The sequence below is a fragment of the Drosophila tropicalis genome, unplaced genomic scaffold (assembly GCF_018151085.1).
Source record: "Drosophila tropicalis isolate 14030-0801.00 unplaced genomic scaffold, ASM1815108v1 contig_573, whole genome shotgun sequence".
NCBI lineage: Eukaryota > Metazoa > Arthropoda > Insecta > Diptera > Drosophilidae > Drosophila > Drosophila tropicalis.
The window spans coordinates 3,592,481-3,613,902 of record NW_027173049.1 but is presented as its reverse complement, the minus strand read 5'-3'; positions in this window follow the sequence as shown (position 1 = coordinate 3,613,902).

Genomic DNA, 21,422 nt, shown 5'->3' with positions numbered 1-21,422 from the left:
AGGCGAAGGCAAGGTTTGACTTGAAGTGATTTATTGGGGCCGCAAGCCCGGTATTTATAGGAGAACGTTTACATTGGTCTTATGGCTAGTGTCCTTAACGGTACTTAAAGCTAGAAATTATGCTTAAGTTCTTATTACTTATAATCTATCCCTAAAAGTATGTGCCCTAATCTTATCCCTAAAAGTATACTACACCTCCTTTTTTTTAAAAAGAAAAATTTATATTTTTCTAACATCCTTTTTATGTTATTTTTATTCTATCTAAATGTACTGTTTGCTTTTTGTTTTTATCATCCGCTATTACTATATTATTGTTAGGACCTATGCTCTGTATTGTATATTTGCCTGTGTATTTGTTATCTAATTTATGTCCTGTATCATTTTTTAAAAGTATTTCTTGTCCTTCAGTTAGCGATACTTTTTTTGTGTTTTTATCATATGTTTCTTTTTGTAATGCTTTAAATTTTTCGATAAGCAGTTTCGCTCTATTTTGTGCTATTTGTAATTTAAATTTTATTTCTTTATTGAAATCATCAATGTTGTAAATGGGTTCTACCGTTTCAGACGAGAATGGGATAGTTTTAGGATGTTTTGCAAAGACTAGTTCAAAAGGTGCATAACCATGTACCGTGGATGGGGTTATTCTGTTCCCATGTCTGTTAGAATTGTTTTCACTGAACCGTAAATTAAAATGAATTTTTCGAATATTGCCTTTGCAACCGCTTTTGCACTTTTGTTTGGTATTGGTATTGATATGAGATATTTGGACAGATCGCAGATAATAGTAACTGCGTATTCATTACCGTTCATTGTTTTTGGTAATGGTCCAATTGTATCTATTATTATTGTGTCAAAAGTGGTTGCAGGGGTTGGTGTTATGACCAATGGGGAGTGGTTGTGTCTGGTTACTTTGGCTAGTTTGCACTTTTCGCAATTTTTGATGTATGTTGCAACATCCCGAGACATATTTTTCCAAAACAAACCTCTTTTTATTTTTCCTAGTGTTCTGTTTACCCCGCAGTGACCTCCCTCTATTGGGTCATTATGATATTTATTTAATGTATTTCTTATTTCTTCTTTATTTGTTATAACTTTTACTTGGGGTAGAACTGCTATTTCTAAATGTTTTAATGTGTCTTTTCCTTTTTGTTTTAGTTCATTAGGTGTAAGTGACCTTAATAGTTTTTCTGACATGTCTATCTTCAGTTTATAGATTTTTTTGAGCACCGGCTTCTTTTTCAAGCCTTGGAAGGAATCGATCTAGATCTATTCTTCCACTAATGATCAAATCGCCTATGTTGAAGGAGAGTAATTTTTCTTTATTTTTGGTAATAAAACTTTTGCACTTTTTGAATTTAATTTGCGCGTATTTTTTGGCTTCGCTAGGATTTATTATTTCATATATTCTTGGTGTTTCTATTCTGCTATTGTTAATTTTGTTTTCCTTATGTACTAATTTTTTTGTTTCTGATCTTGTTGCTACTTTAAGTATTTTATTAGTTTCTATGTTTTTTATATTTTCAAATTCAATTCTGGAGAGAGCATCCGCTGCGAAATTTTCTTGTCCCCTGATGTATTCTATAGTAAAATCGAACTCTTCTAAATCTAGCCTTATTCTAGTAAGCTTTGACGATGGGTTTTTTAGAGAAAATAGGTATGTTAATGGCTGATGGTCAGTTCTGATTAGGAATTTTTTCCCGTATATGTATGGTTTGAAATATTGAATTGCCCAATGTATTGCTGTTAATTCTTGCTCTATTGTTGACTTATTGCTTTCGCCTTTTGTAAATGCTTTAGATGCATATGATATGGGTAATTGGAGTCCATCAAATTCTTGGCTGAGGACGGCTCCACATGCGATCTTGCTTGCATCAGTTGTGATACAGAATTTTTTATTAAAATCTGGATATTGAAGTATTTGTGGGCTTAATAATTTGTTTTTTAAGTATTCAAAAGCTGCTTGACAGTTTGCATCCCAGATAAATTCTACATTTTTCCTAGATAATCTATTGATAAATTGTGCATGGTATGCAAAGTTTGGAATGAATCTACGGTAGTAATTACAGAATGCTACAAATCTTTTGGCTTCGTCGCCATTTTTGGGAGTCGGGTAATCTTGAATCGTTTTGAACTTGCTTTCGTCTGGTAAAATTCCTTTATTTGTGCATTTGTGTCCTAGAAAAGTAACTTCATGTCTGAAGAAGGAGCATTTGTCTGGGTGCAATTTTAGGTTATATTTTCGGCAAGTTTCAAAAACATCCCTTAAGTTTCTGATCATGTGACTTTCAGAGCAACCAATTACAATTAGATCATCCATATAAAGGAATGTTTGGGATGGTGATAGACCCGTGAATGCAAGGGACATCATTCTTTGAAACGAGTTTGGTGCGATTTTTAATCCGTATGGTAATCGCTTGAATCTGAATGAGCCCTTATCTGTGGAAAATGATGTTATGTCCCGAGATTTTTCTTCTAATTCTACTTGATGAAATCCTGACATTAAGTCTAAACAAGAGAAGTATTTAGCGCGTCCTAGCTGGTCAAGGATATCGTCCATTCTGGGTAGTGGAAATGTATCCGCTACTAGTTGTTTATTAATTTTTCTATAGTCAACTACCAATCTCCACCGTTTTTCTTTACTGCCAGGTAGCGCTTTTTTAGGAACCAATAAAATTGGACTATTGAACTCAGACATTGATGGTTCAATAATATCATCATTGATCAATTTGTCCACTTGTTTATTGATTTCGGTTTTTTGACTGTGTGCTATCCTGTAGTTTTTGGTGTAGACTGGTGTTGTGTCTTTGAGTCTTAATTTTTGTTTATAGAAATTGTTGGACGATATTTGTTCAGATTCTATTGCGAATACATCATTAAATTCTGAGCATAATTTATGTAGAGGTTCTTTTACGAAATCGGGAAAATGTGGTGCTAGTTTGTTCATTATCGTGGATTTATGTTTTGAATCATGTTGTTTGTCTATTTTTAAGATTTCATAATCGGACAGTTTTTCATTTAATAGGTTTATATTTGCAATTTGCACGTCTGTGTTGTTAGTATTTAATATGCGGACATATGGGTTAGTCTTGGAAGCAATAGTGTTTGCGACGAATACCCCCGGGTGTAATTCTTGATTAGGGATAAAGATGTTATTGTCGTTTGAGGATATTGTAATGCGTACAATTTTTTTCTGTTCTAGATGGGATATGGAATACATGTGTGTTTTGACTGATCCCTATATTGATTATAATTTTATATCTTGATTTATATGGATCTATTATCAATTTGTTGGTGGAATAATTGAGTGTGCAATTGAATTTTTTTATAAAGTCAAGCCCCAAGATTCCGTCACATGGGATGGGGAAATCATTTTCTATTACTTGGAAGGTGTGTACCGTTGAGAGGTTGCTGACCTTTAGTTTGGTTTCGCCTATTGTAAATAGGACGTCTTTGCCTATTCCACTAAGTTTTGTCCGTTTTTGTATGTTAACTGTATTGTCTTTTCTTAATATTTCTTGTTTTATTAGTGATACATCAGCTCCTGTGTCTAATAGTAATTTTATTGTCCCTACATCGTCAAAGTTTAAAGTTATGTAGCTATTAAGGTTGCAATTTAAATTATATATTTTATTTGTTCGATTTTTTACACCAGAGGACTTTCGGAGTTTTCCGAATTTTCTTCTATATTTGTAAATCTAACATTATTATTTTGTTGTGTTTTAGGAGGATAATTAGTTTTGGTATATCTATTGTTATAATTTCTTCGATTATAATTATTACTATAGTTATCGTAATTCCTAGTATTGTTATAGTTAGTATTATCATTTGGGTTTCTATTTTGGTAATTATTATTATAATTTCTTTTATTATTGTACGAGTTCCTATTTGTGTAATTGTTTCTTTTAGTATAAAACACGCTGTGATCTTGTTCTATATTTGTAGATGTATTTACAAATTTAGCTATAACATCATTCATTTCAGTAAAATTGCCTGCTTCTATTATTGTTCTGACCTTTTCGTTATCGCAGTTCTTTATGATTGATTTCACTGCTGTTTGAGTGGCATATTTCTTTGCTGTTTCAGGGTTTACGTTGTCTGTTATGAATGCGCGTTTCAATGATTTAGTAAGATTTTCTATTTCTGACATAAATAAATTTGCGTTTTTGCCATTTTGTTTTAAATTCATTAATCTTGCCTCTGCTACCTGAACTGTTTCACCCTTAATTTCTTTCTTTAATGTTTGGATTATACCATTTATAGTGTTTTCATTAGTAACTAGTAGTCTAACGTCCCCTTTTAGTTTTGTTTTTATGACTTTAATAGCTGTTTCTTCATGTTCTGCTTTTATTTCGTTGATTAATTCCAGTGAATCTATGAAACTTTGAATTGTTTCTACTCCACCATCATACTCTTGAATCAGCTTAGAAGCTGTATTAAGAAATTCAATCTTTGTTTGCACCATCTTTGGTTTTGTATTATCTTGAATGTTTTCTGGGTTATCTTTTATACCTGATATATCTTGAATGTCTTCTGGGTTATCTTTTACAGCTGGTTCTTCTGTGTCTTTTGCTACTAGAGGTTCAAAAGTTGCTTCTAGATTCGAATCTACCGGTATTGTGAATTTTATATTATGTTTTGTTGCTATACTTATTAGTTGTTTATTTAAACTATATATTAGCTCAGTAAAGCTTTTACTGCTAGATTCATTGCATATGTCTGTACTGCTACTTTTTATTCTATTATAACTGTCGAAGATAGTTTCAAGGTGCTTGTTTATGGTTTGAGGGTGTATATAAATTGTTTTGTTTAGGCACTTGTATGCTTTCTGAAGTTTTTCTTTCAATATTTCTATGTTCCGGTCCATTGAAATTACGTTAAAATAATTTTGTTCTTTTAATTATTTCATTTTCTGATTCTCCTATATTTTTTTTTGTTATTGTTTTTTTTTTTCAAATTGTTTATAATTCTATTTTATAATATTTAATTATTTCCAAAAAAAAAAAATTTTGTAATTTTTCTTATAGGGTATTTAGACTTCGTTATTGGGCAGTTTTGATATTGTGGAGCTTGCTGCGATCAGAAAGCTTTATGTGTGCTTGCAAGCTTTGTGAAGTTTTCTTGAGCTTTTTTTTTTTTTTTTTTTTTTTAGAAGCTCGCTTTGATCGTGGCGAGCTTTACAACTGTGCTTATGTTGTTTGTGCAATTTTGAGTGCACATGGTTGACATGTGCTCTTTGTTAGGGTATGTTGGGGTATATACGGCTGATTGGAATTTTATATTTAATTGTATATGTATATATTTGTTTTTTTTTTTGTTTTTGTGTAGTTTTCGTTTTAGTGTATATTTAAAAATATGTGATTTTTTGTTTTTGTTTTCTCTTTTCTAGGGTATTTTTTTTTTTTTTTTTAAATTTATTTAGATATATATGTATTTTTTTTTCGTTAATATTTACACATATGTAAATTTAAATTGATTTATGATGGCATCGCAAAGATCGCCTCTTGCCACAAAGGTGCCTAGATATATTAGCACACTTTTTTATTAAATTGATTTTTTTGATTTATTTTTCTGCTGTTGTTGCTGGTCGGTTTTGCTGCTGTTGGTTGTGCTGCTTTGCCTCTTTTTGTTGTTGCTGCTGTTCCTCAAGTCGGCATATCCTAATCCAAATTTGGCATGCCTCTGCCCATGGTGGTGGTGGGTCGCTGTTTACTTGGGCCAGCAGGGCCGCTCGCTGCCTTCTAAGTCTGACGAGAAGGCCACCTCGCCGCTTTATTTGGGTAATGGTCCTGGTCATCGGTATGTGAGTCCTTTTATCACTTTGCCTATGTATGGCAAGGATTTTTTTTTCTTATTGCCTTTTTGTTTGTTGCCAATGTTAGGCAGGATCGCCATGAAACAGGCGAAGGCAAGGTTTGACTTGAAGTGATTTATTGGGGCCGCAAGCCCGGTATTTATAGGAGAACGTTTACATTGGTCTTATGGCTAGTGTCCTTAACGGTACTTAAAGCTAGACATTATGCTTAAGTTCTAATTACTTATAATCTATCCCTAAAAGTATGTGCCCTAATCTTATCCCTAAAAGTATACTACAATACTCTGAAACTGTGAAAACATACGGAAGCGAATGCGGTTGCTGCGTGGTATGCACGGAATCAGAAAGCGTTGGCGACGATAATGCTGAGTGTAAGATCGTCTCAGTTGGTGTACCTCAAGAATTGTGGTACAGCAAAGGAAGCATGGAATAAGCTCAAGGAAACGTTTGAGCCAAGCGGACCCGTTCGGAGGGTGTCGCTATATAAAAAGTAGCTTGGGATGCAGTTGAGAGAGTACAAGATGAGCGACTAACACAATATAATCTTCTCTACATTGGGCAAACTTGCTGAAGTGAATATTAAGCTAGAAGACAAACTAGCGGTGACCATATTACTTTAAAGTTTGCCAAAGGAATATGAAAAATTCGTTATTGCGATGGAGACACGTGATAGTCTGCCTTCTTTGGACAGTCTCAGGATTAAGTTGCTGGACGGAGCAGATTGCAGGAGTAACGAGAGAGTAACAACCCCAGAAGAGCAACGGGCGTACTAGGCAAATATGCGAAAATATCCAATTCGTAAAAGGAAGATGGATATAGAGTGCTATTGTTGTGGACAGCGAGGTCACTATAACAGGGACTGCCCAAAGTTTCAAGGAAAGTCAAAGGTAAATCGGCAATCACAACATCGATCGTACACAATTCTAGCTGCGGCACAGGCAGGAAAACTAGATGCTTTGAGTTGGCGCGTGGAGTCGGGAGCAACGGCCCAAATTTGTGGCAGGCGCAGTATGTTTGCGAATTATGTTGCACTCGAAGAAGATCTTGTATTGGCCGACAACCACGTCAGAAAGGCAACTGGCAGAGGTGATGTGCAAGAACAAGACGTGACTTCATCAGCAAGATATAAAAGGTAGACTTTGTATAGTACTAATATATGTAGATGATTTTCTTATAGCTTGCTAAAAAATTAACGAAATGGTCGCAATTAAGGCTTAACTGAGATCGAGGTGCGAGTAACCAGTACATTTTCCTGGTCTTTTCTTTTAGTTGTTTTTGCTTTGCCTTGATATGCTGCTTCCAGGTAAGTCGTCGATTCAAGTGGCTCTGTCTAATGATATTGATTATGTTAGCTGCTTCCCTATTGGGTTCGTTGCTGACTGTTCTCTCCGAGTGGTACTTTTTGTCAGGGCTGTAAATTCTGACCAATCGGCGAGGTCTTATTTAAATTTAGGTGATCTAGTTTGGTAAAAAATTTTAAAATAAAGGAAAAGATATTTAGCGAAACAATGCCTTTAGCTGTTGTAATTCCATTGGAATTCGGGATAGTCCGTCAAAAAATCTACTATATAAGACTCTTGGTCTGGAGTACGATGTTTCACCCTATAAATAAAGGAATTAAGCATAAATAAAAAATTTAAAAATCATTGCAAATTACATTATCTAAATTTTAACAGCTGTTTTCGAATTGAAGCAGAGATTCCAATTTAGAACGTTTTTTCAAAGCCAAAAACTGTGATTTTTTACATTTTTAGCAGGTTGGTAGGTTCACTTATGGTTGTTATGGACCAAAGCGACTTTTGCTTAATTTTTTCACTGTCGTTTTGCAGGAAAAGCTAGATTTCAAAACTGACAAACGACATTTGTGTGTCACCCTACATTTGCTTTCGGGTTGGTCTTATGCTGTTATCGATTTCTGGGACACCCATGAAGAGATATGCTGTCCTTAATAAAATATCAAAGGAGCTAACTTGCAGTCCTTGGCAATAATAGTTCTACATGTTGAAAATTTGTTTTCTGTAACACAATTCATTAATATACAAACAAAACAATTTTACTCTTTATACTACAATTTTTTCTTCTTCTTCCCTTGTTGAAAATACCATATGTTTCTGTTTGCAGCCTTGTATTATTTGTTACCCCTGGTTATCAATATAAGATACTCTGAAACTGTGAAAACATACGGAAGCGAATGCGGTTGCTGCGTGGTATGCACGGAATCAGAAAGCGTTGGCGACGATAATGCTGAGTGTAAGATCGTCTCAGTTGGTGTACCTCAAGAATTGTGGTACAGCAAAGGAAGCATGGAATAAGCTCAAGGAAACGTTTGAGCCAAGCGGACCCGTTCGGAGGGTGTCGCTATATAAAAAGTAGCTTGGGATGCAGTTGAGAGAGTACAAGATGAGCGACTAACACAATATAATCTTCTCTACATTGGGCAAACTTGCTGAAGTGAATATTAAGCTAGAAGACAAACTAGCGGTGACCATATTACTTTAAAGTTTGCCAAAGGAATATGAAAAATTCGTTATTGCGATGGAGACACGTGATAGTCTGCCTTCTTTGGACAGTCTCAGGATTAAGTTGCTGGACGGAGCAGATTGCAGGAGTAACGAGAGAGTAACAACCCCAGAAGAGCAACGGGCGTACTAGGCAAATATGCGAAAATATCCAATTCGTAAAAGGAAGATGGATATAGAGTGCTATTGTTGTGGACAGCGAGGTCACTATAACAGGGACTGCCCAAAGTTTCAAGGAAAGTCAAAGGTAAATCGGCAATCACAACATCGATCGTACACAATTCTAGCTGCGGCACAGGCAGGAAAACTAGATGCTTTGAGTTGGCGCGTGGAGTCGGGAGCAACGGCCCAAATTTGTGGCAGGCGCAGTATGTTTGCGAATTATGTTGCACTCGAAGAAGATCTTGTATTGGCCGACAACCACGTCAGAAAGGCAACTGGCAGAGGTGATGTGCAAGAACAAGACGTGACTTCATCAGCAAGATATAAAAGGTAGACTTTGTATAGTACTAATATATGTAGATGATTTTCTTATAGCTTGCTAAAAAATTAACGAAATGGTCGCAATTAAGGAAAAGATTGCGATTAAATTCAAGTGCAAGTAGACCGGACATGAAAGTAGACCGGAATGGTGATACAGGCAGCATCGTGATGAATCAGGCTCAGTACATAAAGGTCATTCTTCAAAGACAGAATATGGAAGTGTGTCGAGCTATTGCTACTCCATTAGATACAGGTTTCCAAGTGGCGTGCAGAGACGAGAAATGCGTCATACAGGATATGACAATGTATTAGTCGGCAATCAGAGAGTTGATGTAGTTGGCATTAACATCAAGACCTGATATCTACCATTCAGTTATAAAATTAGCGCAAAGGAATAAGGAACCTCACAGCACACATGTTGCAGCAGTTAAGCATGTTATGAGGTACAGCATACGCTGACGCAAATTGGGCGGTGATGTGAGCAACCGCAAATCGTACAGAGGGTATGTGTTTTTCTTGGCAGGTGGCCCGATTTCCTGGAAGTCGTAAAAACAATGCAGTGTGGCATTAAGCAGCACAGATGCCGAATAAATGGCTATGTCTTCAGCGGCGAATTGCTCCAGATTGGATGTGGAGACGCTTGGACATCTACGAAATTGTTCGGACACAATTTGAGTGCTCAATCTCTGTCCAAAAATCTTGTGTTTCATGCTAGATCGAAACACATTGACATCAGACTTAATTTCGTTCGAGAAGTTGTTGCAAGTGGCGAGATTGATCTGGACTATATATCAACTAAGGATATGGTAGCGGATATATTAACGAAAAATTTGACTTAGCAAAAGCATAATCATTGTGTCAAGTTACTGAATTTAAGCCAAGATAGAAATTGTAATTGGCACACAGAAATATATTGAGGAAGGGTGTTGAAAATACAATATGTTTCTGTTTGCAGCCCTGTATTATTTGTTACCCCTGATTATATCGGTTGTACTAAGCTTGTAAGTTATCGATATAAGATACTCTGTAACTCTGAAGATTCTCTTCCTTCCTTTTCCGCATTCGAAAGTGTCCATACACTAATAAAGATAAACTTTTAATTTAACACAATCCACTCGATCATTAACATCCCTCATTCCCCAAGCAAAGCAACGCAGGCAAACATATACAGTTTATTGCGCCTGTGTGTGTATGTATATTGACTGAAACTTGTCTTATATTTATCCGATCAAAATTGAATCTTTTTTTTTTATAAGTAATAATAGCCGGATGGTTTAAGCTCAAGTGAACTCAATACATATATTTACATATTAATAACTACCTATTTGTTTCTCTATATGGCAGGTCTAGGATATGAGTTCTTTTTAGACGTCTTGTGGTGACAGAGTCTAATAGACTTAATGCTAAAGCGTTTTCATGGTCATGGTCATTATTGATATATCTCCTTGCATGAGATTTTACCTCGTCTATGACGGTGGGTATTTAGAGATCTTTATGGATATCTGCGTTGGTCATATATCGACAAGCGCCTGTTATTGATCTGAGAGTCTTGGACTGATTCCTCTGCAGTATTCCTATGTTAGATTTTCTGGTTGTACCCCATTGCTGCAGGGCGTAACTCCATACTGGCTTAAAAACAGCCTTGTATAGCAGTATTTTGTTTTCAAGGCTTAACTGAGATCGAGGTGCGAGTAACCAGTACATTTTCCTGGTCTTTTCTTTTAGTTGTTTTTGCTTTGCCTTGATATGCTGCTTCCAGGTAAGTCGTCGATTCAAGTGGCTCTGTCTAATGATATTGATTATGTTAGCTGCTTCCCTATTGGGTTCGTTGCTGACTGTTCTCTCCGAGTGGTACTTTTTTGTCAGGGCTGTAAATTCTGACCAATCGGCGAGGTCTTATTTAAATTTAGGTGATCTAGTTTGTTAAAAAATTTTAAAATAAAGGAAAAGATATTTAGCGAAACAATGCCTTTAGCTGTTGTAATTCCATTGGAATTCGGGATAGTCCGTCAAAAAATCTACTATATAAGACTCTTGGTCTGGAGTACGATGTTTCACCCTATAAATAAAGGAATTAAGCATAAATAAAAAATTTAAAAATCATTGCAAATTACATTATCTAAATTTTAACAGCTGTTTTCGAATTGAAGCAGAGATTCCAATTTAGAACGTTTTTTCAAAGCCAAAAACTGTGATTTTTTACATTTTTAGCAGGTTGGTAGGTTCACTTATGGTTGTTATGGACCAAAGCGACTTTTGCTTAATTTTTTCACTGTCGTTTTGCAGGAAAAGCTAGATTTCAAAACTGACAAACGACATTTGTGTGTCACCCTACATTTGCTTTCGGGTTGGTCTTATGCTGTTATCGATTTCTGGGACACCCATGAAGAGATATGCTGTCCTTAATAAAATATCAAAGGAGCTAACTTGCAGTCCTTGGCAATAATAGTTCTACATGTTGAAAATTTGTTTTCTGTAACACAATTCATTAATATACAAACAAAACAATTTTACTCTTTATACTACAATTTTTTCTTCTTCTTCCCTTGTTGAAAATACCATATGTTTCTGTTTGCAGCCTTGTATTATTTGTTACCCCTGGTTATATCGATTGTACTAAGCTTATAAGTTATCAATATAAGATACTCTGAAACTGTGAAAACATACGGAAGCGAATGCGGTTGCTGCGTGGTATGCACGGAATCAGAAAGCGTTGGCGACGATAATGCTGAGTGTAAGATCGTCTCAGTTGGTGTACCTCAAGAATTGTGGTACAGCAAAGGAAGCATGGAATAAGCTCAAGGAAACGTTTGAGCCAAGCGGACCCGTTCGGAGGGTGTCGCTATATAAAAAGTAGCTTGGGATGCAGTTGAGAGAGTACAAGATGAGCGACTAACACAATATAATCTTCTCTACATTGGGCAAACTTGCTGAAGTGAATATTAAGCTAGAAGACAAACTAGCGGTGACCATATTACTTTAAAGTTTGCCAAAGGAATATGAAAAATTCGTTATTGCGATGGAGACACGTGATAGTCTGCCTTCTTTGGACAGTCTCAGGATTAAGTTGCTGGACGGAGCAGATTGCAGGAGTAACGAGAGAGTAACAACCCCAGAAGAGCAACGGGCGTACTAGGCAAATATGCGAAAATATCCAATTCGTAAAAGGAAGATGGATATAGAGTGCTATTGTTGTGGACAGCGAGGTCACTATAACAGGGACTGCCCAAAGTTTCAAGGAAAGTCAAAGGTAAATCGACAATCACAACATCGATCGTACACAATTCTAGCTGCGGCAGGCAGGAAAACTAGATGCTTTGAGTTGGCGCGTGGAGTCGGGAGCAACGGCCCAAATTTGTGGCAGGCGCAGTATGTTTGCGAATTATGTTGCACTCGAAGAAGATCTTGTATTGGCCGACAACCACGTCAGAAAGGCAACTGGCAGAGGTGATGTGCAAGAACAAGACGTGACTTCATCAGCAAGATATAAAAGGTAGACTTTATATAGTACTAATATATGTAGATGATTTTCTTATAGCTTGCTAAAAAATTAACGAAATGGTCGCAATTAAGGAAAAGATTGCGATTAAATTCAAGTGCAAGTAGACCGGACATGCAAGTAGACCGGAATGGTGATACAGGCAGTATCGTGATGAATCAGGCTCAGTACATAAAGGTCATTCTTCAAAGACATAATATGGAAGTGTGTCGAGCTATTGCTACTCCATTAGATACAGGTTTCCAAGTGGCGTGCAGAGACGAGAAATGCGTCATACAGGTTATGACAATGTATTAGTCGGCAATTAGAGAGTTGATGTAGTTGGCATTAACATCAAGACCTGATATCTACCATTCAGTTATAAAATTAGCGCAAAGGAATAAGGAACCTCACAGCACACATGTTGCAGCAGTTAAGCATGTTATGAGGTACAGCATACGCTGACGCAAATAAATGGCTATGTCTTCAGCGGCGAATTGCTCCAGATTGGATGTGGAGACGCTTGGACATCTACGAAATTGTTCGGACACAATTTGAGTGCTCAATCTCTGTCCAAAAATCCTGTGTTTCATGCTAGATCGAAACACATTGACATCAGACTTAATTTCGTTCGAGAAGTTGTTGCAAGTGGCGAGATTGATCTGGACTATATATCAACTAAGGACATGGCAACGGATATATTAACGAAAAATTTGACTTAGCAAAAGCATAATCATTGTGTCAAGTTACTGAATTTAAGCCAAGATAGAAATTGTAATTGGCACACAGAAATATATTGAGGAAGGGTGTTGAAAATACAATATGTTTCTGTTTGCAGCCCTGTATTATTTGTTACCCCTGATTATATCGGTTGTACTAAGCTTGTAAGTTATCGATATAAGATACTCTGTAACTCTGAAGATTCTCTTCCTTCCTTTTCCGCATTCGAAAGTGTCCATACACTAATAAAGATAAACTTTTAATTTAACACAATCCACTCGATCATCAACATCGCTCATTCCCCAAGCAAAGCAACGCAGACAAACATATACAGTTTATTGCGCCTGTGTGTGTATGTATATTGACTGAAACTTGTCTTATATTTATCCGATCAAAATTTAATCTTTTTTTTTATAAGTAATAATAGCCGGATGGCTTAAGCTCCAGTGAACTCAATACATATATTTACATATTAATAACTACCTATTTGTTTCTCTATATGGCAGGTCTAGGATATGAGTTCTTTTTAGGCGTCTTGTGGTGACAGAGTCTAATAGACTTAATGCTAAAGCGTTTTCATGGTCATGGTCATTATTGATATATCTCCTTGCATGAGATTTTACCTCGTCTATGACGGTGGGTATTTAGAGATCTTTATGGATATCTGCGTTGGTCATATATCGACAAGCGCCTGTTATTGATCTGAGAGTCTTGGACTGATAACTCTGCAGTATTCCTATGTTAGATTTTCTGGTTGTACCCCATAGCTGCAGGGCGTAACTCCATACTGGCTTAAAAACAGCCTTGTATAGCAGTATTTTGTTTTCAAGGCTTAACTGAGATCGAGGTGCGAGTAACCAGTACATTTTCCTGGTCTTTTCTTTTAGTTGTTTTTGCTTTGCCTTGATATGCTGCTTCCAGGTAAGTCGTCGATTCAAGTGAACTCCCAAATATTTCCCCGATTCGCTATGTGGGATGATAGAGCCATTCAGCGATACTGGGGACACTCTCCAGGTCTCAGCGAGAATGTGGCCTGTACTGATTTCTGAGCATTCGCCACTATTCTTCACTTTTTAAGCCAATAAGTCTAAGTTTTTTCTTAAATTATATTTGACGCCTCAAGTATGTTACTGTTCGTAGCGATGACTGCGTTCTCGTCAGCATATGCTGCTATTTCAACAGCTTTTGTGAAAGGTAGATCGGCAGTGAAGATAGTGTACAAAACTGGGCCTAAAACGCTCCCTTGGGGGCCACCGGCATTAGCAGCGTTTTTTAGTAGACGATTTCCCACGTTCATATGATTTAAGAATAAGAAAGTATGGTGCAGGTAGCCACTATTTTATTTTGTAGAGTAGACCTTCATGCCAGACTTTGTCAAATGTTTGCTTAATATATAGGAATACTCCTGTGCAGTACATTTTGCATTCCAGTGCGTTAGTAATTGCGTTTGTAATGCGGTGGCATTGCTCGATCGTGCCTTGCCCCCTTCTAAACCCGAACTGATTTTCAGGTATGATGTTTAGTTCGTCCAGTACAGGTAACAGTCTTCTTAAAAGTATGCGTTTAAGTACTTTAGAGAAAGTCCCCAGCAAGCTTATGACGATGTGCATTCTTCCGGCTTATTGGGCTTAGGGATCATAGTGACTTCAGCACATTTCCACTGAGTTGCAAAGTAATCTAGTCTAAGCATAGCATTATAGATGTACGTCAGCAATCGCATATACGGGTGATTTTTTCTTATTTATCTTTTTACTACTTTGGGTACGCTGGACTTGTTTTTATACCCTTGCAAAAAGGGTATATTAATTTTGGTCAGAAGTGTGCAACGCATAGAACGAAGCATCTCCGAACATACAAAGTATATATATTCTTGATCAGCACGACGAGACGAGTTCAAATAGCCATGTCCGTCCGTCCGTCCGTCTGTCTGTCCGTCCGTCCGTTTAGATCAACGCAAACTCCTCCTAGACCGTAAGAGCTACAGAGCTGCATGTAGGCTTGTATCTACTGCAGGGGTTGTATATCTCGGATTCAGCCGGATCGGACCACTATATCATATAGCTCCCATACAAACCCCAAAGTCACGAACAGTGACTTTTCTCAATAACTTCGTTATTTTCTGTCTAGAGAGTTTATTACACCTATAAACTACTGTGCCAAATTTGATCAAGATCGGGTGACTATATCATATAGCTCCCATATGAACGATCGATCGAAAACAGTGACTTTGATCAATAACTCCGTTATTTCCTATGCTAAGATTGTAGGCCATTATTTCGCAAACATAAGATAAATCGTTCTTCCACATTATGGCTAATAGGTAAGGAAAGAGTTACCAAAAAAGTTGCAAGGGTATACAAACTTTGAAGCGGTCGAAGTTAGTCCCGGCCCTCTGGTTTATCTTTGTTTAATATTTTAACTAAGTGCCTGAACATTTCAATTTTTTTTTCCATGACACGAATGTGCCCGTCTCGTTGGGACTTATAAGTAAAGTCAGCGGTGGCTATACATATGTGGCTTGAGGTATTCAAGCAACCCATTAATATCTTTGACATAAGAGATAAAGATCGCTTTCAATATCATCATTAAGTGTTGGGTTTGTTACTGTTTTTTTATAATTAGTTTCCTCCCCTGCTTCTGCCAACAGGACAAAGTGGTTAGCATAGGACGGCAGTTTCCTTGTCAAGTTCGGAGAGTTTTCTTCCTTACGCTTATATGAGCGGGGAATAATTGGCACATGTTGCCAATCCATGATATTGTTTTCACCACCACAAGGCATGCTATTTGCTGCTTAGCAACAGCGAAATTGCTCATCAGTAGTTCTATTTTTAGAACAGGTGCCGTTAGTTTTTTAGTAATTTGCATTAGTGCTTGTATGCGCTATACGATTTCGTTAACTGAACGTGCGCGCGACCGTACTCTGTGAGAGTTTGATGCGAACTCAAATCAGAAAATCTAAATGATTATAAACTAATAATATCCAGCAGCAATATCTCCAATGATAATGATAACAAGAAACTTGAAAAACTTTCAAAAAACTTCCCATCATTTGTAAAAGAAAAACTAAATGAATTATGCAAAAAGTATATATAAGTTAACACATCCGGTCAAACAAAGTCAACGACTGCAGTTCTGCACGATCAGCAAAGCTGCAACAATGCTTAATACCAATTATGCCAAACTGCACAATACGTTGCCGTCAACATTCCATGCGCCGTCGCGACGTTGAAACATAAACCATTCAGCATAATCGCTGACACAGCGATTATAGGTCAGGGCTAGCTTATGTTAAGAATATTTTGTCATTTATATTTTAGTACGGATTTGACCAATAAACGAACAAGTATAATTCTATCTCTCTGATTTAACTTCGTGCAGAGATCACAAGTAAACAGTTTGAGTATATTAATTATTAACTGGCGCCCAACTGGCAGAACCTGCTCACCAAAGAAATCTCAAGCAAGGAGGCAACATCGTTGGATCGACATCGTTGGAGTTGCAGACGGGATAAACAGACGAAAAAGGAGATTTACAATAACATATAAAAACCATAGTTTTAAAAGAAATGTGAGTAGAGTGCTTATTTAAAGTAAATAAATACAAAAATTTAAACAAAAAGTGTTTGTAAAGAGTTTTTGCGACAGAAAATTTTTGAATTAAATTGAAAATCTTATGAGTAAAAAAGAAGTATATGACTTAGAACTAGAAGAACTAATAAAAGATATAAAAAACAAACTAGTGTCGGAACAAACAAAAAATAAAATGGCAGTGAGTGAAGAAAATTTGAAAGCGCTGCTCGAGTATGCAGTAAACAGTGCATTAGAAAATCAAGCGCAATTATTTGAAAGAAAAATGGAGGAAATGAGAAACCAGTTTAGAAATACAACAGTGTCCGTACCCGAGGTTGAAGTATTTAAAGATGCAGAAATTATTGTAGGTATTAAATGTGACGAAACACTGGACATAATTAAATCAGTACCAGACTTTGAGGGAAAAATCGAGACTTATGTTTCGTGGCGGAAAGCCGCACACACTGCAAATAAAATCTTTGAAAATTATGTAGGAAGCTCAAAGCATTATCAGGCGCTGGGTATAATTAGGAATAAAATCAAAGGCCCCGCTGATATGGTATTGTCGTCATACGACACTCCATTAAATTTTAAAGCAATTATCAATAGACTTGACTTTACATATGCCGATAAACGTCCCATCTATATAATCGAGCAAGAGTTGTCCGTTCTACGTCAGGGAACCCTGACAATAACCCAATATTATGAGGAAATTGAAAAGAAATTAACACTACTCATAAACAAAACAATTATGACTTACGATTCTACTTTGGCTGCTTCTCTAAACGAAAAATACAGAGCAGATGCATTGAGAGTCTTCATTTCAGGCACAAAGAAATCTCTCAGTGACATTCTATTTTCAGCATGGCCAAAAGATTTGCCATCAGCACTGGCACTTGCACAGGAAGTTGAATCTAATCATGAACGCTTCCAATTCGCTAGTTGTTTTGCTAGGAATAATGAAGAAAGAGCTCAGCGTCAGGAACAGAGACAGCAAAGGCAGCCCACTGTAGAAAATACCCCAAACCAAGTAAAAACTCCATTTTACAAACAAAAAACCCAAAACAATAGCCCGAATATAAAACAAGAACCACCACAACCTATGGACGTTGACACTTCATCTCGGTTTAGGCAAACAACTCAATACCCAAACCAAGGTGGTTCCTACCAAAATCAGGTGGCAAAAAGAGCAAGTAGTGGAACAGCTAGAACTACAGGTCCCAAACAACAGAGAATTAATCATCTCTCACAAGATGAAAATTCTGAAAGTCAATCGGAGCAGGAGTGCCAAGCAGTAGCGGAGGCTGAGGTATCAGATTTAGAAGATGAGGATCAGATTCAAGCGGTCAATTTTTTAGAAATTGTTCCCTGTTACCGATTGTAGAGCGAACGATAGCAGGTATACAGATTAAATTACTTATAGACATAGGCGCTTCAAAAAACTATATAAAACCAAGCCCGGAACTTAAAAATGTAACTAAAGTTAAAGAAAAATTTTTAGTTAAGTCACTTCATGGCTTTAATGCCGTCCAAGAGAAATGTCTTATGCACCTTTTTAATACAACAACCACATTTTTTTTTACTTCCTAGCTTATCAAGCTTTGATGGAATAATAGGACTTGATTTTTTTAAAAAAATTAACGCAAATCTAGATTTGAAAAATAACGTCTTAAAAACAAAAAATGGATCTGAAATAATTCAATATAAAAAAAGCCCAAATGTTAACTTTACCGAAGTAGAAAATATAAAAGTTCCGCAAGAAATTGAAAAAGAATTTAAGAAAGAAAAAATAAACGTTTTTGCTGACCCTAACGAATCTCTTCCCTACAACACAAATATTGTCGCTACAATTCGAACAGAAGACGAAAAAGCAGTGTTCTCTAGACTTTACCCATACCCATTAGGAGTATCAGAGTTTGTCAATAACGAAACTAATCACATGCTGAGAAACAATATTATCAGACCATCTAATTCACCGTATAATAATCCGGTGTGGGTAGTAGATAAAAAGGGTCTAGACGAACAAGGAAATAGGAAAAAACGCCTTGTAATTGACTTTAGGAAACTTAATTCAAAAACTGTTGATGACAAATACCCTATACCGAACATTGTAGCTATTCTCTCAAACCTTGGTAAAGCCAAATATTTCACGACGCTCGATCTGAAATCAGGATTTCATCAAATACTTCTTGCAGAAAAAGATAGAGAAAAAACTGCATTTTCTGTAGGAAATGGGAAGTATGAATTTTGCAGACTTCCCTTTGGTTTGAAGACTGCCCCCGGAATTTTCCAACGAGCAATTGACGACGTACTTAGAGAACACATTGGGAAGTCATGCTACGTCTACGTGGATGACGTGATCATATTCTCTGAAAATATGCAAAGTCATGTTCACCACATCGCCTGGGTACTAGATAAATTGTATAACGCTAACATGAGGGTATCACGGGAAAAATCTCACTTTTTTAAAGAAAAAGTCGAGTATCTTGGATTTGTGGTCTCCCGTGGCGGTATAACAATTAATCCCAGCAAAGTTGAAGCACTTAGCAAATTTCAACAGCCTTCCAATTTGTTCCAAGTTAGATCATTCCTTGGTCTAGCGAGCTATTACAGATGCTTTATAAAAAATTTTGCATCTATAGCCAAACCATTGACAGATATACTAAAGGGTGATAATGGTAAAACAAGTGCAGGACAATCGAAAAAAATTCCTGTTACCCTTGATAAAGAGCAGATAGCCACCTTCGAGAAATTAAAGAATATCTTAAGCTCCGAAGATGTAATGCTCCTATACCCTGATTATCAGAAGCCATTCGATTTGACGACAGATGCTTCGTCCTCTGGCTTAGGCGCCGTTTTGTCACAAAACAAGAAGCCGATAACCATGATTTCCAGGACTTTAAGAGACAACGAATTAAATTTCGCCACAAATGAACGTGAGCTACTGGCAATAGTGTGGGCCCTAAAATCCCTAAGAAACTATTTATACGGTGGAAAAAATTTAAGTATTTATACCGATCACCAGCCACTAACATTTGCAGTCTCAGACAAAAACACTAATGCAAAAATTAAGAGATGGAAATCCTTTATCGATGAACACAATGCTCAAATTTTCTACAAGCCCGGTAAAGAAAATTTTGTCGCCGATGCTCTATCAAGACAAAACCTTTACGCTCTTGAAGAAGATGCTCCATCAGACTTAGCCACTATACATAGTGAGTTATCATTGACATACACTATCGAGTCTATTGAAAAACCGATTAATTGTTTCAGGAACCAAATAATTATTGAAGAAAGCACTATAGCTTCCGAAAAAATTATTATTATGTTCGGACAAAAAACAAGACATATCATACATTTTTCGAATAGAGAAAACTTAATAGAAAAAGTGTGTGATGCGGTTAAAAAAGAAGTAGTGAATGCAATCAAATGCCGATACTAGCATTTATACAAAACAAGCTAGTTGAGACTTTCCCTTCAACCAAATTTTGTCATTCAAATAAATTGGTCATCGATGTTCATGATAGGAATGAGCAAAAAGAAATCATAGTCACAGAACATGGCAGAGCACATAGAGCAGCGCAAGAGAATGTAAAACAAATTCTCCAAGACTATTTTTTCCCAAAAATGACACGTCTAGCAAACGAAGTAGTTGCAAATTTGTGGGTGTCGGTCATATTTTCCTTTGCTACAAGACAGTACATTGGCGAAACGCCAGTACCTAATCAAGTAGGGGAAATTCTCCATATTGACATTTTTTCTACAGATAGAAAGTATTTTCTAACCTGTATTGATAAATTTTCTAAATTTGCCATTGTTCAGCCCATAGCTTCCAGAACGATAATAGATATCGAGTCCCCCCACAGCTCATGAATTTCTACCCTAATACTAAAATTATCTACTGCGATAACGAACCATCACTGAATTCAGAAACAATAAGGTCTCTTTTAAAAAACCGGTTTAATGTTGATATTGTAAATTCGCCACCATTACATAGTACTTCAAATGGACAGGTAGAAAGATTTCACAGTACTCTTGCAGAAATTGCCAGATGCTTGAAATTAGAAAAACAATTAAATGACACTACCGATATTATACTTCAGGCAACAATAGAATACAATAAATCAATTCACTCAGTCGTTAATAAAAAACCAATCGACATAATTCATGCATCCCCACCAGAATTTGAAGCAGAAATAAGAGAAAAAATATCTAAAGCGCAAGATCTGCTACTGAAAAGACAAAACGCGGACAGAAGAAATAGAACTTTTCAAATAGGCGACAAGAAACTTATGAAATAAAATAAAAGACTTGGTAACAAGCTAACTCCTTTGTTTGAGGAAGTCATTGTGGAAGCCGATTTGGGGTCAACGGTTCTTATAAAGGGGAGGGAGGTACACAAGGATAACATAAGATAAGAAAGAATAATTATCCTTCCAGTACTTATTCTGCTTTGTATCCTATCTTTACTAGGGCTTGGATTCTTCGCTTTCTACTTCTAGTAGCAACAGCAGCTGGAGAGATTATTAATTACTCGAACTCGGACTATATTCCCATCATGGACGGAAACGTAGTTATTTGGGAAAATTTTAAAATTTTAAGACATTCTTCTAATCTCACAATGTACTCGGAAATTGCCGAGAAAACTAATTCACTTATGAATTCACAATTCCCACAGTGTCATATGAGACAAATTCTTGAATCAGATTTAGGTCATATTAGGACACTGCTAGAAACAGTTAACACTCACCATAGGCAAGCTAGGAGTATAAATATTTTAGGAACAGCTTTAAAGATAGTAGCAGGAACTCCTGACTTTGATGACTTCGAAAATCTGAAAT